Below are 16,548 nucleotides of genomic sequence, written 5' to 3'. Positions count from 1 at the left end.
ACAGTTTGTTCTAATATGAAATGGGAAGACGTTTGACTGACAATGGAAGTTAAACTGACCAGCACGCTGGCTAGCACTTTAACAGGCTGACCTATCCTGGAGAGTTGGGATGAATAACACAGACGGTAGAGTTCTGAGGTGAAGATGGCTAGTTCGATCCCGGGCTCAGTCCGGTGTTATTGGAAGGTGTTCAAATATATCAAAGTAAAATATTCTGGCACATCAGTGTCTCCGAAAACACAAAAAAGGAAGTACCGTACTTAATTATATCTTAAAACCAGAACCCTTATTATTACCCTCGACAGGGTACATACTTGTGATCACCAGTGTACCAAATTAATCTCTGCTCAATAAAATTGTAATATTGAAAACATTCCTTAGCAGACAAACGAGGGGTCCCCATATTACCAAAACCGTACAATTAACCAATTTCCTCAATTGTGCCGAAAGTTGAAGGCCTAAAGGGCCAAGAAAGTTTCCAAATTGTGAATCTCGGATAGTTCTATCGAACTAAAAATATTTGACGATCATTTCCAGCCTAAATGCAGCTCCGGAAAGAAGTCCAAAATCGCTTGTTTCTTTAGTTGTTTTCTTTTGTATTCAAATCCTAGCCAAATTAACTTATTTGCATAATTATTTCTCTAATGTGTTCCTTGGTTCAATACCCTCAGTGGTTTTTTTAATTTTCGAAAAAATTCACACAGAATATGGTTATAAGAGCTTAAGTCAGGGCCTCTCAAACGCCCAAAATCTCACGCGTGCAGAGCGAGGCGCAAGAGCTCCGTGCACTGTGCATCGGTGCCGCTCGGTATGGCTCGGATCAACGCTTCGTCTCTGGGCTACTCGGCTATGCTCGGCTCTACTCGGCTATACTCGGCTCAACTCAGCCCGGATTTGGAACACTACGGCGCAAGTGGGGGAGAGGGAGACAGGCGGAGCGAGCGAGACAGGCGTGAGGAAAGAGAGAGACAGCGCTATTGCTCCAAATCGAGGAGTGGGGGGTCTGCACTCTGGTCAACCAAGCCAAGTCGTCTTTTGCACCGTGCACAGTGCATGCACCACGCGCATGCACCCTGAGAGGCCCTGGCTTAAGTGAAACTCTGTATTAACTCACATTAGCGCTCGTAGTTGTAGGAAGAAGGCAAATTGCGAATCTAATCGACCGGATAATGATAACAAAGAGAAGGATTGTAATTTTTAGGAATAAATAAATAATATATTCTCATAATTTATTAAATTTTATTTTCCTAAAATTCCCTGGGATATTTTTAACATTGAGTTACTTGTCTGAAGGGCTAGAACTGTAACAAGCATAGATTAAATTCCAGTCATAGCAAAGAGTACTCTAAGAAAATTTATTACTCTCGACCACCTACCATGACTATCTCCTGCTTCAATCTGTTTCCGGAAGGCAATTTGTGATTTCATTAAAACTGTTATTTTCATAGCACATTTGAGTTGGCCATGAGGTAATAAAATGTCTTAATGACCCTGGAGATATAAGTCTTGAAGAATTTTTCGTGAATTGCAGGCGTGTTTCTGGTTTTATAGTCCTGCATTACAATGAAAGAAAGGGAGATTTCGAGCTTAGACGAGAGCGGTGATGTGGGTAACGATCGCCCCCTCCAGTCTTTATCCTCTCTTCACACGCAACTCCCGTATGTTGAGAAGAGAGCCATACATGAGGAAGAAAGGCACGATGTACCTAACTGATCATCGGTTCCTTGGTCTTAAGCCAACCCAGGTTGGACCATTCCAGAAAAGTAGTCCATATTGTTCATTCTAACCCAAGATCATTATCAGGCCAAGTTTAGTATACTTATTTCGGCTATAGTGCGAGTACTTTTGAACATTTTCCCACCCCTTCTTCTCGCCTGAATGGTCAGTGTAGTGGCTTTCACTTCAGAAGGCCCCGGGTTCGATTCCCAGTCGGTCCAATGATTTTCACCACATATGGTTAATTCCTCAGCCTCCGAGACTTGCTATTTGTTCTACGTCGAACCGACAGAGACTTATAGCGACGGTGGCGTGGCCCCAGCATTTGCCCAGTGTGAAAATAGGAAACAACGGAACGTATTCAGGGCTACTGACTGTGGGGGTTCGAACCCACTATCTCTTGAATGCCAGCTCACAGCTACTTGACCTGAACTTCGCAGCCAACTTCCTCGGTATTCACACATTTCTTTATCTGCACGCAACACACCACATTAACATCCACCACAGGCACACTGTTTAGTTAACATATCTCCCCATGTGTATCAGGAAGGGCGATCGGTCGTAAATTTGGGCCAAATTAACATGAATTTGGAAGGAAAGGCTAGGAAATAGTTAAAAATCGATGTCTGGAGAACAATTGGTGTACCTTTATCAGACTCATTACTGTTGTCAATGTGAATATTTGCTTATTGAAATCACTAAAGGAAGTAGTAATAATGGAATGAATATTTTATTTTCTCGGCCGCATTGAACTTGAAATCAATTTTCAACTCACAAGGTCGTATCGACAGCATGTCTTCACTGAAGACACAATATTGCCTACCATGCATTGCTCTTCCTATCCATTATATCCCTTAAGACTGGTCACGCCTCCCAGCCTCATATAGATATGCAGTCCATCGAAACAATTTTCGTTCCGTTCAGTTCCTTATGCTTACATATAAATAAAAAGCTCGTAAATACTCCATTCAGACGTACGTTCCTACACTACATGGTGGCGTTCATTTTCCATAACACACAAATGTTCCACAGACTATTCCTAGTCCTTTGATCGGATCAGAAAAGGAATGAATTAATGAAGAGGCAAGGATAGGAAATATACCGGCTGCCGAAGCCTGTCGCACTCCTCTGGGGCAATGATTATTGACTGACAAATGAAATGATATTGGAGTGTGTTGCTAGAATCAAAGATGACAGAGGAAACAGGAGTACTCGGATAAAAACATATCCCGCCTCCATTTGGTCCAACACAAACCTCACATGGAGTGACGTGGATTTGAACCAACCCAGCGGTGAAAGGCCAGTGCGCTGCCTCCTGAGCTACGGAGGCTCCTCTTCACACATAAGCATAGCAAACCGAACAGAACGAAAATTGTGGCTGGGAGGCGTGACCAGTCTTAAGGCAAATAATGGATAGGAAGAGCATTCTCAGATAATCCGTATTGATTGTTCAGTGGCGATATAGTACGTGCCAAAAAATTACGGAACAAACATGCCCAAACAGACACCAGTGGGATCCGAACTCGCAACTACTCTACTTCACGTCCGATGCTCTACCGTTTGAGCTATGATGGCCTAGAATGTACGTTCGTTCAAAAAATGAGCGTGTGGCATTGTACAAGATTTTCTCAATTCTCATACATTTATGTCGTGGATGTCCACAGTGTTTGTATCTGCATGAGAAGTGAATTTCATTTTGAAAATAATTTAAATGAAGTCTGGTAAAATATTAAATGCGAGGAACATACTGTACAATAACATGCAGGGTGTTTGTATGTTCAGTCTTCAGCCTGAAGACGGGTTGGATTAGCTGTGACATTAGCTGTCATAGATGGCCTACGCATCACTGGAGATGCGTACTATGGAAATGAGGTGGTAGTTTCCCGTTGCTTTCCTCACTGAGTCAGAAGAAGCTATTACATATCTGTCTTCCAAGCCTACTGAAATGTGTGCACCAACCATCTCTATAAGCAACATTTTCACACCATTCATAACATAAGGAATGGCATTACTAGCATCACTCATACCTCAATCATTTTCACATTGTCAGCGCCAAGGATAACACTTAATTTATTTTTTTTTTTGCTAAGGGCTTTACGTCGCACCGACACAGATAGGTCTTATGGCGACGATGGGATAGGAAAGGCCTAGGAGTTGGAAGGAAGCGGCCGTGGCCTTAATTAAGGTACAGCCCCGGCATTTGCCTGGTGTGAAAATGGGAAACCACGGAAAACCATCTTCAGGGCTGCCGATAGTGGGATTCGAACCTACTATCTCCCGGATGCAAACTTAATTTTTTACAATTTGCTTTAGGTCGCATCGACACAGATACGTCTTATGGCGATGATGGGATAAGAAAGGGATAGGAGTGGGAAGGAAGCGATCGTGGCGTTAATTAAGCCACAGCCCCAGTATTTTCCTGGTGTAAAAATGGGAAACCACGGGAAACCATATTCAAGGCTGCCGACAATGAGATTCGAACCCACTATCTCCGAGATGCAAGCTCACAGGTGCGCGCCCCTAACCGCACGCCCAACTCACCCAGTGAGGATAAGACAGACAGATCAATGAAAATAACAGAACAATATAGTAAAAATAATGCCAATATTAATTTATTAGATCAATAACATTTTTAATTTCAACTCTTTTTCTAAATTCTTTGTTTATATTATAAAATGGGTTGAATTGACTTGAAAGAAAACAAACTTCGATAGTATACAGAAATGAGATGCAGCAAATGATTGCGTTCTTAAGTTCAAAAACTTCACAAATAATATAATCGAATGTAATGGAAATCGTTAATTTTCAGCGCGTTTCCATTACATTGACAATATATTCCCATGGTTTATTGACGGAAGATAAAAGACGCCCGGAGCATATCAACTCTGGTAACAGAAAAGAGCGTTCCTTGTAAGCCTGTCCTCGGCGCAGTCCAGTATGTAGAAGATTAGGACCTAGCCATTAATCTTTCCGCGGGGCTCAGCTCTATTCTCGGAGCGACGGGTCGGATTTCCTGGACCAGATCACAGTTCACAAGAGTACGTGGAATGGAGTTCCGAAATGTAGTAAGTCAAACAATACCCAACTCTTCATCAATCCAAGGATTAATTGTAGCAGATAAACTTGGAAGCTGGAGTTATCTATGTTCCTCTTCACATATACTAGTACTTCGAGAGGGCAAGCGAATTATTCCCAGCCTGTGGAAACAATTCTACTGGAAGTATTCTCGGGCGCTATGAACTGTTATCATCAAGCGCGAGGATTTATACAGTAGTAAGTGGTAGTAGTAATGATTGATTTATGTCGTGCTCCTTCAGAGAGACCTGCGTATCTGAGTGTCTGACAATGATAATGAGGGAGGGAGAGGGTGAAACCCGGTTTCGGTAGTAAGTTAAGGCCAAATGACCTTCTCTTACAATTGACCAGTTTAATATAAGATTCCCTATTGGACAGGGTGATACATAATTAATGTTGTTCGGTACGGAAAATTCTTCATACTTTCCTCCCCCTCTTTCATTATTTTTACAATTTACATCGCACCAACACGAATAAGTCTTATGGCGACGATGGGATGGAAAAGTAATAGAAGTGGGAAGGAAGTGACTTGGAGTGAAAACGGGAAACTACGGAAAACTGTATTCAAGAATGCCGACCATGGGGTTCGAGCCCACTATCTCCCAAACTGCACAGTAACTTGCTCGGTTTGATTCTTCTTTAACTATTATTACTTCGTTTCAGCGTTGCAACAATAAAAATATAGAATACATAAACATAACATACACGTTACAATTACTCAAAATACATGGCACATTATAGGTATCATTCTTGGGGTCACACCGAGTTCATCCAATAATCAAAGACAGCAATTCCTTCTTTGGTCGCTTGATCGATACTTTGAAGTTTACACAGGGCAGGGCATAGTGTGGGGTAGTTTGTATTTTCCCGCAATCACTAAATTCTGCCTTTTTCCAAAACCTCCTGAGGTTACCAATAGATCTTTCAACACCACTCCTCAAACGATTAAATGATCTCCAAGTAGCCCAGCTGAGCTGATGTCCAGTAGGTGGAGATTCACGAGGTACCATCTGTTCCGAAAAGTGCTGTGTCCTACATCCCCACGCGCACTGTTGCTAGAGATTTATTTTAAAGTTGTGTTCTCCTTTTTTTCTAATTTGCTGTACGTCGTACAGACAGGTCTTATTGTGACGATGGGATAGCAAAGGTCTAGAAGAGGGAAAGAAGTGCCCGTAGCCTTAGTTAAGGTACAGCCCCAGAATTTGCCTGGTGTGAAAATGGGAAACCACAAAAAACATCTTCAGGGCTGCCGACAGTCGGGTTCACACCCACTATCTCCCGATTGCAATCTCACATTTGAACTGAACACCCGTGAATGGAAATGCATGATTTGGACACTGTAGAGCGTCAAAGTTTGAAAGAGCTTCGGATATGGCGACAGGATTGCATTCCACACTTTGTCCAGAAAACTCCACCTACATAAACAGAGCATTACAACATATATTAAATTCCGAAGGAGGTTAGAATTGCTGACCTCTAATTCATTTCTAGTGCAAAGATTGGTGATCATTGTCGAAAACGCATGCACAGCATTTCAGTCCCTGCGTGAATCCTTGCGATAAGGTCCTCCTATGAAGACACAAGAGCCTCGAACACAATACATTTTATTTTTGCTTTACGTCGCACAAACATTAATAGGTCTTGTGATGACGATGGGACGGTAAAGTGCTAGGAGTCGAAAAGAAGCGGCCGTAGACTTAATGGAAGTACAGCCCCAGCATTTACCCGGTGTGAAAATTGAAAACCACGGAAAATCGTCTTCAAGGCTACCGACAGTGGGTTCGAATCCATTATCTCCCGAATACTGGATACTGGCTGCATTTAAGCCACTGCAGCTACCGAGCTCGGTAACAATACCCTTGATAGTAATTCAGACAATAATGTGTTAGAGGATATGAATAATTATAGCAGATTTACGATACGAAAAAAAAGCATATATCAGGCTCAATCCGTTTCAAAATGTACCATTTCAAAATGACGAACCTAAATATTTGAGTTGATTTTGATGTAAAATAATTATCATTTAAAAGAATAAAAATAATAAAATAATTAATATAATAATTAATAATAATAATTAATATAATTAATAATATAATAATTAATATAATTAATATACGTGTGTACAAATTGATTAAAACATGCACAAAGATGAAATTGTATGGGTATATTTAATGTGAGTCAGTGACCTACATTTGTACATTAAAGGTTATTCGTTATTTCAGTCAGATTTAGCCGCACAAAAGCTTCCACTTTATTTATGTTCTGTAATCCCTGATATTAGTTAGATGTAAAGCTTTTCAGGCGTTTGCTCTATAAACCAGTGTATCATGTTAGGCTTGACATTAGACTCAGAGTGTAATGTGTTAGGCCCTTTTCACTGTTCTATTGATGGAAAAGTCGTAGTCCTTCCTTGGGAACTTAGATTTTCCATTCCCTGAGCTTATCAAGAGTTCTATATCATTGACGGGATATAAAAACAGTGAAAGAGTTGCCATATAGAACTATGGATAGGCAAGGCTAGGAGGTTGGTATCTTGTAAGTTATTAGGAGCGATAAATTCTATTATGAGGGGCACTAAAGGAATATTCCCAGTTAACGAGGTCGTAAAGTATATAGTATTTTGTGATGGGAATTTAGTGCGTTGTATGTACGTTGCATATCATAACAGTCCAGTAAATGAATGCGGTGAATGGTAAATACAGGAGAAATCTATGCACGCTATTCCTTACTTAATAGTGTGTTTTTAACAGGTAGCCTGTGTTATAGTGTAATATTTATATTGTATTTGTGTGCTTGACAGAATGGAAATCTTTTAAGTTACATTTAATTGAGTCGATGTTGGAAAGTATGGCTTCCTTCTAAAAATATGCCGAGCTGAGTCGCTCAGACGGTTGAGGCTCTGGCCTTCTGACCCCAACTTGGCAGGTTCGTTCGTGGCTTAGTGCGGTTGTTTTTGAAGGTGTTCAAAATGGTCAGCCTCGTGTCGGTATATTTATTGGCACGTAAAAGAACTCTTGCAGAAATAAATTCCCACACCTCGGCGCCTCCAAAAACCGTAAAAGTAGTTAGTGGGACGTAAAGCCAATGCAATTATTATTATTATTATTATTATTATTATTATTATTATTATTATTATCATCATCTTAAGAGAAAATGTGTCGGGAAAACTTTCTATAGACATGTACCAAGGTTGTCTCCAGATGGGCTGACCAATCACCTGTTCACATTCACAAGAAAGTCCGTATCACCTGGCTGATGAAGAATGAGGTGAATATAAACAACCTGGGACTGATAGGCTTACAAAACAGACAGGCCATGTGATAGGTCGTGAAGAATGTCCATGGTTTTCAGGAACATCCCCTGAAGAAGAAGAGTAACCCGCGGTCAGAGGAAAGAAAGGAAGGGTACATCGAGAGAAGATGCGACAAAACCGGACAAGGATCAAAGCACAACGATTAAAAGAAGCGTGGACTGAAGAAGAATCATTCTAAAGTAGAAAGAAAACCCACCTTCGCAATAGGACAAGTTCACAGAACGTTCGAATGTTGCATGTCGTCAAAGTTAAAGTAATAAATTTATGTCTCAATATCCCGGAAACTTCCGTAGCTAGAACCTACCAATTAGTAGAGTTATTTTTGATATCTCTAGTATTTTTACTGTTCCAAAATTAAATGAATCCTATAAAGGTAAAGCCCACCATTCCCTCCGTAGGAACTAATTCTCCAGGACCCCAGAAAGACTGTAATTTCAGAGGTGTCTAGTTCATTTCTTATAAGAAAGTATTCTAATAATATCTACGTCGTAATAAGAAGTCTAAAAACATACAAGTTTTTAAACTGTTGATTTTTCTAATATGTTTGTAATAACGTGTTATGTGCCCAGTTGGCTTCGATGACTGTTTTTCACCAATTATTTGATGTGATATTATCGAGTTTATGGCGAATATATTTTGTATTAAATAGGGTACAACGAAATGTGGGCAAGCAAAACTCCCATATAGGGAAAGAAACAACAGTAATCTCAAGATCGGCCCGCTAATGCTTCGTAGCCACGTTAAGGAATACATGTTGTTTTATAGCTTTCATTCCCCACCCTGATGGGGTGAGGTGGGCCACCTAATGGGCAACGCATACTCTCTGTCATGAAGATTAGCTGTAATTAAGGAGAAGAGAAATGATAAGTAAAGTGCGTTTAAGTAAGGGGATACAAGTATACGATGGTGTGTTTATTTTCAGTACAGCAATCCAAGTATAGGCGTTATAATAGTAAAGCCTACATCATCCACCCTACACATGGTCTACAGATGATAAAAACTGTAATACATTTGTCGCAATTATTTCAGGCAAACAAATACATTGGAGTGAAACCAATTGCATATTCAAGCCTTAATAACGCGGTAAACGACGATTTTCAGACCCATAATAATACAGAATTTCCAACTACATGGGTAGAATCCATATCTGAAATATTTCCCTCGTTTTTCCTTACATACAGTAATCATAGAGGAGCGGTTACGCTTATGAAAAGAGTTTATATAGATGTAATGGTAAAACTTAGACCTACTGTAATCTGTATTGATATTTAGGTTAATTTACAGTGATCCGTTTTCACAGCAGGCAAATGCTGGGGCTGTCCTTAATTGAGGTCATGTCTGCCACCTTCCCAATCCGAGCCCTTCCCCATCCTTCCGTCGCCGAAAACCTTCGATGTGTTAATGCGGCGTTAAACAAGCAGCGAAAATAAATATTCACATTGATTGTTTTTAAGATCACAGGTTAAAAGCAGTATTTTTTCAGAAAATTTCGAAGCTCCTCAATCATCACACTGCTGTAGTAACAGTCTGTCATCGAAAATAATATCTCCCGTCCGAGTCATGGTATCGCATCACACAGCTTAAAATAAGTGATGTTGATGAAACAATGTATTGAAGGACGTTACGTTTCCATTTGTCATCCACTAGTTCCCGTAATGTTTGGCAACTGTTTACTCAAGGCTTCGTGCTCTCTTTCTTAAGAGCACTCTTTTCCTTCATTTTTACTGGCGCGATTGCAGATAAGAGTTTGCTACGTATATTTCGCTAGAATCAATGTTGTAGTTTATTTCATCTCTTAAGACAGGGCCTCTCAAACGCCCAAAATCTCACGCGTGCAGAGCGAGGCGCAAGAGCTCCGTGCACTGTGCATCGGTGCCGCTCGGTATGGCTCGGATCAACGCTTCGTCTCTGGGCTACTCGGCTATGCTCGGCTCTACTCGGCTATACTCGGCTCAACTCAGCCAGGATTTGGAGCGCTACGGCGCAAGTGGGGGAGAGGGAGACAGGCGGAGCGAGCGAGACAGGCGTGGGGAAAGAGAGAGACAGCGCTATTGCTCCAAATCGAGGAGTGGGGGTCTGCACTCTGGTCAACCAAGCCAAGTCGTCTTTTGCACCGTGCACAGTGCATGCACCACGCGCATGCACCCTGAGAGGCCCTGTCTTAAGACATAAGTCCCTGATTTGGTTTGTTTTATTATGGAAATCTTGCAAAGCAAAAATTTAGTATATGGGACACAAAATATTTTGCATCCATTAAATTTTTTCTAAAATACCGTGGTTTTCAGCAGCAGATACATTATAAATGAGTTCTGCAGGTCTCAGTTATGAATCGCGTTTTAAACTGGGTTTGTGCATCTGTTATGGTAATAGAACGTGTATTTTCGTGAACTGTATTACATGCTAGTCTGAGCTTGATGAGGCTGTGTGATTATTATTAGCGTGTTTCGAGAAAAATTGGAGAAGGCATCACTTTTGTAACTGTACTATTTAAAAGATTCTTACATTTTAAATATATAAGATTTTCTTCTGTTGATTATTGAGGGATATTAGGTGGTAAGAACGGTGTAGGTAGAGCGATATATGAATATTAGAAACAGAGTAGAGTAGATCTAGGATGCAATATTTACGTACGTTACCACATGATAGGGTGGCATGGAGAGCTCCATCAAATCAGTCCGTGGACTTACGACCCAAACAACATGATTTTCTTCTACATAAGGTATGTTTTCGAAAGGAACACGTAATATAGATCATTCTAATTCTGACAGTGAGAAAGATTTTACTGTGAGTTTAATCCAGTGGCTCTCTGCAATTTTTTAAGTTGATGGAAAGTTTAGTATTTTTTTTTTTTGCTAGTTGCTTTACGTCGCACCGACACAGATAGGCCTTATGGCGGCGATGGGACAGGGAAGGCCTAGGAGTGGGAACGAAGCGGCCGTGGCCTTAATTAAGGTACAGCCCCAGCATTTGCCTGGTGTGAAAATGGGAAACCACGGAAAACTATATTCAGGGCTGCCGACAGTGGGGTTCGAACCTACTATCTCCCGAATACTGGATACTGGCCGCACTTGAAGTTAGGTATTATCGTACAGTGGTTTCTCAAATATAAATGCAAATTACATAAAATATGTGGGATGCAAAAACTGTGATTAAAGTCATTCATTATGAATACTCGCACAATGATGCACCTAATTTACACCCGAGTACTGATCACCAGGCAATCATGTTTATTATGAGAATACCACCAGTGTAAAGAATGTGACAAAGCCAAAGCCATCTCCATATAAGCAATGGAGGCCCTTGGATGAGTGGAAGTAAAATTTGTATCTTCATGATGAGTGAATTATATTTGGTAAATAAAATGAAGTCTGGTAAAATATTAAAAGCGAGCATTTAGGGTCATGACCTTTTTGTGGCTCCATATTTCTGTGCCATAGATAAATGACCTTTTGCTGAAAAGTGAATAAAAAGACATTATTTCTAATTAATTTTTGAAAAAGGTCACTAAAAAACCAAAACTTGGTTTTACTATATGCAGAAAAACCTATAAGGCAAAATAACATTTTTAGCAATGATATATTTGAATTATAATAATATAATTGTATAACACGTAGTTTTGAAACAATTAACCTTTTTTTTTTACAGAATATTACACAAAAATAGGAAGAATCACAAAACCACAAACTTACATAGTTTTTAAAGTTGCTTTACGTCGCACCGACACAGATAGATGGGAACGGCTTGAACTAGGAGTGGGAACGAAGCGGCCGTGGCCTTAATTAAGGTACAACTCCAGCATTTGCCAGGTGTGAAAACGGGAAAGCGCAGAAAACCACAAGCGTATATAGTTATATACAGTACTTTTAAAATTAGTGATGGTTCTAGAAATTTCTGATCACTTCCTTTAAGTTTTAGAAAGTTCAGTACTTTCCTAAGAGGTTCCAGAGAATTTTAAAAAAATCCAGAAATTCTCTATAAGGTTCCAAAAGTTTGAGGTGTTTGAAGAAAATTTGACAAGGCTCAAAAAAGTAACAGGGATGTAGCTTGTATATATATTAATGAAAATTTCATGGTATTTAGTACCATTTTAGAACTTTCATATTGTGTGTGATATTTTTATTTTTTTATTCTATTTGATTTTATTCATTTATTTATTTATTTATTTACTCCTGACTTACATTTGTGGCGAAGTTAGGGCTCATGGCTAAACAGAATTAGGACATTCTTCATTACTTTAAAGGAAATGTTCATCATTTTAAACAATAATAATTTTATTTGCTTTACGTCCCACTAACTACTCTTTCACGGTTTTCGAAGACGCCGAGGTGCCGGAATTTTGTCCCGCAGGAGTTGTTTTACGTGCCAGTAAATCTACCGACACGAGGCTGACGTATTTGAGCACCTTCAAATACCACCGGACTGAGCCAGGATCGAACCTGCCAAGTTGGGGTCAGAAGGCCAGCGCCTTATCCCTCTGAGCCACTCAGCCCGGCGTTCATCATTTTATGACTCAGGAAATCAATTTTCTTTCAAAAAGTAAAAAAAAGGTCAAACTCTAGAAAGCGTAGTATTGTATTTTTATCGCATGTACTATTTAATGAGAATTCGTTTTATAAAAGTATAATTCACCTCCCATATAGATACAAATCCTGCGCATACTCACAACAAACATTATATCTATAGGTACAGTTGTTTGTGAGAAGAGTGCACTTGGGAGAAATTATACAGTACCATGTACTAACGTTCTTTCAGTGACTGCAGCCTACGTTATAGGGGCCAGCCCGTTGTGTAGGAGTACTATCTTACCTGTAGGTCTTGCATTCAATTCCCGGCGAGGCCAAATATATTAATTCTAAACAATACGCTGGGACAGAATTCGCGTAGTCTCATGCGATGGTCTGCGAAGTTGTCCGATTTGAGAAGCAGCGCACCAGGTTGCGAAAATAAAGCAATACGCCTGCTTATATCGTTTCGTTGACCAGGACACATGCTAGAATCTCACGGCAGGACAGCAGCCGTCTCGGGAGGCTAACGCATTAATGGTCGTTGCACCAGATATTTCTTTGCTTTATTTGTACTTCATATGCATCTACTGACTTTTTGTAACCTGGTCCAATCTCACTGGTATTACTGAGGATCAAACCATGGGTCTCGCTGTTAAAATGTCCTTAAAATTAGATCACAGACTTATTTCTCACAAGTTTCACTAGTTCTGGGTTAACTACCGCGAAGAACACAAAGCAGTTTAATCCTGTAAGCCAGCAACCTGCGCTACTGAAGTGCATCACTTTCAGACAGAATTTTAATCAGGATTTTAAGCGAAATCCTGTTTACCAACTTACGATCGAAGAGGCGGTGGGAAAGGATGGGAGAGTAGAGGAGGGAGTATTATGGGTTATCAGCTCACCGTCTCAATTATGCTCAAGTAGTAACTAATTTACAGAAATAACTTGCCTTTTATTAAGAAATAATAATATTAAAAAGGGATTGGCAGCGTACAGATTAGCAACAGTGAGTAGCCGTCATACAGGAGAGAATTCATAAGAAACGAAAGGCAAAGGTTTTCAATATCCTTAACTAAGAAAGGCGAGGATATGGCTATGAGGTTAACTGTTTCGTTGAAATTTTGAGAGGATCATCTACATCAGAAATACACTGACACGTTTGCGTGGATTTGTACCATAGACCTTAATTCAAGGAGAAATAAGGTCCTTGAAATATAGGAACATGCACACGTGTTGGCAATTTTCATATCAGTTCCTGTAGCGCCGTTGTTCTGGTGGTTAGCATTCCACATTCGAGGTGCATGCTTCATATTTGTATGTTATTTTCTTCTCCCCATTCATAAATTCTCACTTATCTTTCTTTGTCCATGCGCACTAGAAAATACGTCGACTTATCATCACTATCATCCTTTCCCACTATTTTTCGTGTATTTTTTTGGCCAACAATGAAAAATCAAGATTTTGATCATTAAATTCGCACACTTCTCACACCACCAGAAAGAAGTCAGAAGGAGGTGTGGACAAAACGAAGACATTCTTGACAGCTTGACAGCATCAAGTCTGATTCAACAAGATTGGGAGAACCCAGCACTGTCAAATAAACCGGAACATTAGGACAAAGACCTACCGCAATATCTACGCAGAAAAGGACACAATCAAGACCAAATCATCATCACCTAATTCAGGTGCAAAAACGAAGCTATGGCTAAAATATATCGGGCTAATGAAGATCAGAAATAGTGTAGAATATGTGGAGAAAATAAGAGGCATTAGGACACATTTTATGCGAGTGTACGCGGCCAACGAGGAGAGAAGAACGAGGAATTCGCGAAGAAGACGTATTGACCGAAAGGGAAAGTGAAGAATTGTGGATGTGAGGCATCTTAAACCAAAGAAAAATAACCATTGCATAAAATAAAAGCAGTGCGTATTAAAAAGTGCAAATGACAAGTTTCCGTTGAGCATGCTAATTTAACACTGTAATTAGAACATTTTCAATGTCGAAAGGCAAGAAATAATCTACTACCATAAATTTAGTTTTCCAATTCAATCACAATCACGTTACTAAATGGGTCAGCTTCCCGGCGGACAATCAAACCTGCGTCATTTTTATGAACTAAGAACGCCTTTATCACTTCGGCTAGGTAATGCCTATTCCAGTTGGTCAATCTGATCCTTAAATCGGAACACAGTCTGGAATAGAACACAAGTAAACTTGGTAACATGACATGAGTTGTAAGACGGGACGAAAGTAGACGAATTCATAATACAGGTTATGCTCAATTTGCACACTTCTTAATCCCTTTGTCTTGTCTGGGTGAGTGGATAATGATATAGCCACCTCATCTACATACCATACTCAGTGAATTCATGTTCTGAGCTAGGCTGCGATAAGCTTCCGTACAGCGTAATTGATCGGTTTAGTGAGTTTCATGGTTTCTTAATTAAATGTTGAACAGCGTATACTGGTCTATCGTAGAGTTTTAATGAGCTTCGCACAATCCCAACCCTTCATGGCTTTTACGTGAGGGTTTTAGTTTATTTATGGTCTCGGAGCAGAAAACACCCACCTTCATCTCATGTAACCGAACAGAGAAATGGGTGAAAATATCATGATATGCAATCCTCGATGTGTATGTTCGAGGTTCACCTACTCCAGACTCAGGCGAATACCAGGTTGGTACTTAAGATACAGGCCAAAACAGGTTAAAAGAATCCTCCTCTCAGCCATCCTAGAACTGATCATTTACTTCAGCACTAGTTAAATTTCACCGTAGTATCTGACCTGAATACAGCGGCGTAGAGCCACGTAGAACAGTGACCTCCCCTCCTCTGCTCGGTTTGCCGGTCGGAGTGCAGAGCTGGACCAGCCGTGGCCACTTGCGGGCCGAGCCCCACTCTGCATCCGTCGACCCCTGAGAACCATCGAATGCGTTTGCTACGTGGTACGCGTCGTGTGGTTGCAAGATTGTATTCGGGAGATGGTAGGTTCCAAGGTAGGTACCAAGATGACGTTTTGGAGCCGTTATGCCATCAGTCAACGGAAAAAATCGCGTGGGTGGTTTCAACAAGATTCAGTCCCTGTTCATACAGCAGAAAATTCCCTTCTTACAATCTCGGAAGTGATTGCAGACAGAGTGATCAGTGCTGGTGTATTTCCGCCTCATTCTCCAGATCTAGCAGTGTGTGATTCTTTCGTTGTGGCGTAAACTGAAAGAAAAAAGTGTATCTAACAAATCCTCACACACACACACACACACACACACACACACACACACACACACATTAGAGGAATTGAAAGAAAACATTACGAATAAAAACAGTGTCAGAACTCAATCGCGTCAGCCAAAATGTGGTTACCACATTGTCTCTATAGCCCAGGAAGGACGACAATTTCAGCATCTTTTATAATGTAAGATTTGGTATAAAATTGTATACACGCTTAAAGCGGCCCGGCCACGTGCGACATAAGTTCGGTTGAGGCAGCGTACAAACACAATGCGCTCGGTCATGGTTTACATTAATTTATATTATAATAGACACAACAATGTGTTGCGAGTCCCATGGAAGTCAGCCAAAGAGGCGAACGAGGATATCACGATTCCATCTTACAAAGAATGGTACCACCTCGAAACCATTAACATCCAACTTATGATCGGAGCAAGAGGAAAGATTCCACGCTTCTTCGCCCATTTTTGTAAGAAATTTGGGTTGAAGGAAGATCTGATATCAGTCATTGTTCTGTCAGTAAGAAAGGGTTCATTTAGCCTATTCCATAACCACACCTACTGGACCAAAAAGTATCTCTTTTGGCCTCAAATATTCAATATGTATGTACTGTACTGATGGTCTTTTGTTCTCGCGTCAGCTTGATTTTCTAGGCAGTAAGGAGTGGTAAATAACTAATTAATTGTCACATTTCAAGTTATAGATATTTCT

The sequence above is a fragment of the Anabrus simplex genome, chromosome 7 (assembly GCF_040414725.1).
Source record: "Anabrus simplex isolate iqAnaSimp1 chromosome 7, ASM4041472v1, whole genome shotgun sequence".
NCBI classification, from domain to species: Eukaryota; Metazoa; Arthropoda; class Insecta; order Orthoptera; family Tettigoniidae; genus Anabrus; species Anabrus simplex.
The sequence above is the reverse complement of the archived record's forward strand: the minus strand, read 5'-3'. Positions refer to the sequence as shown.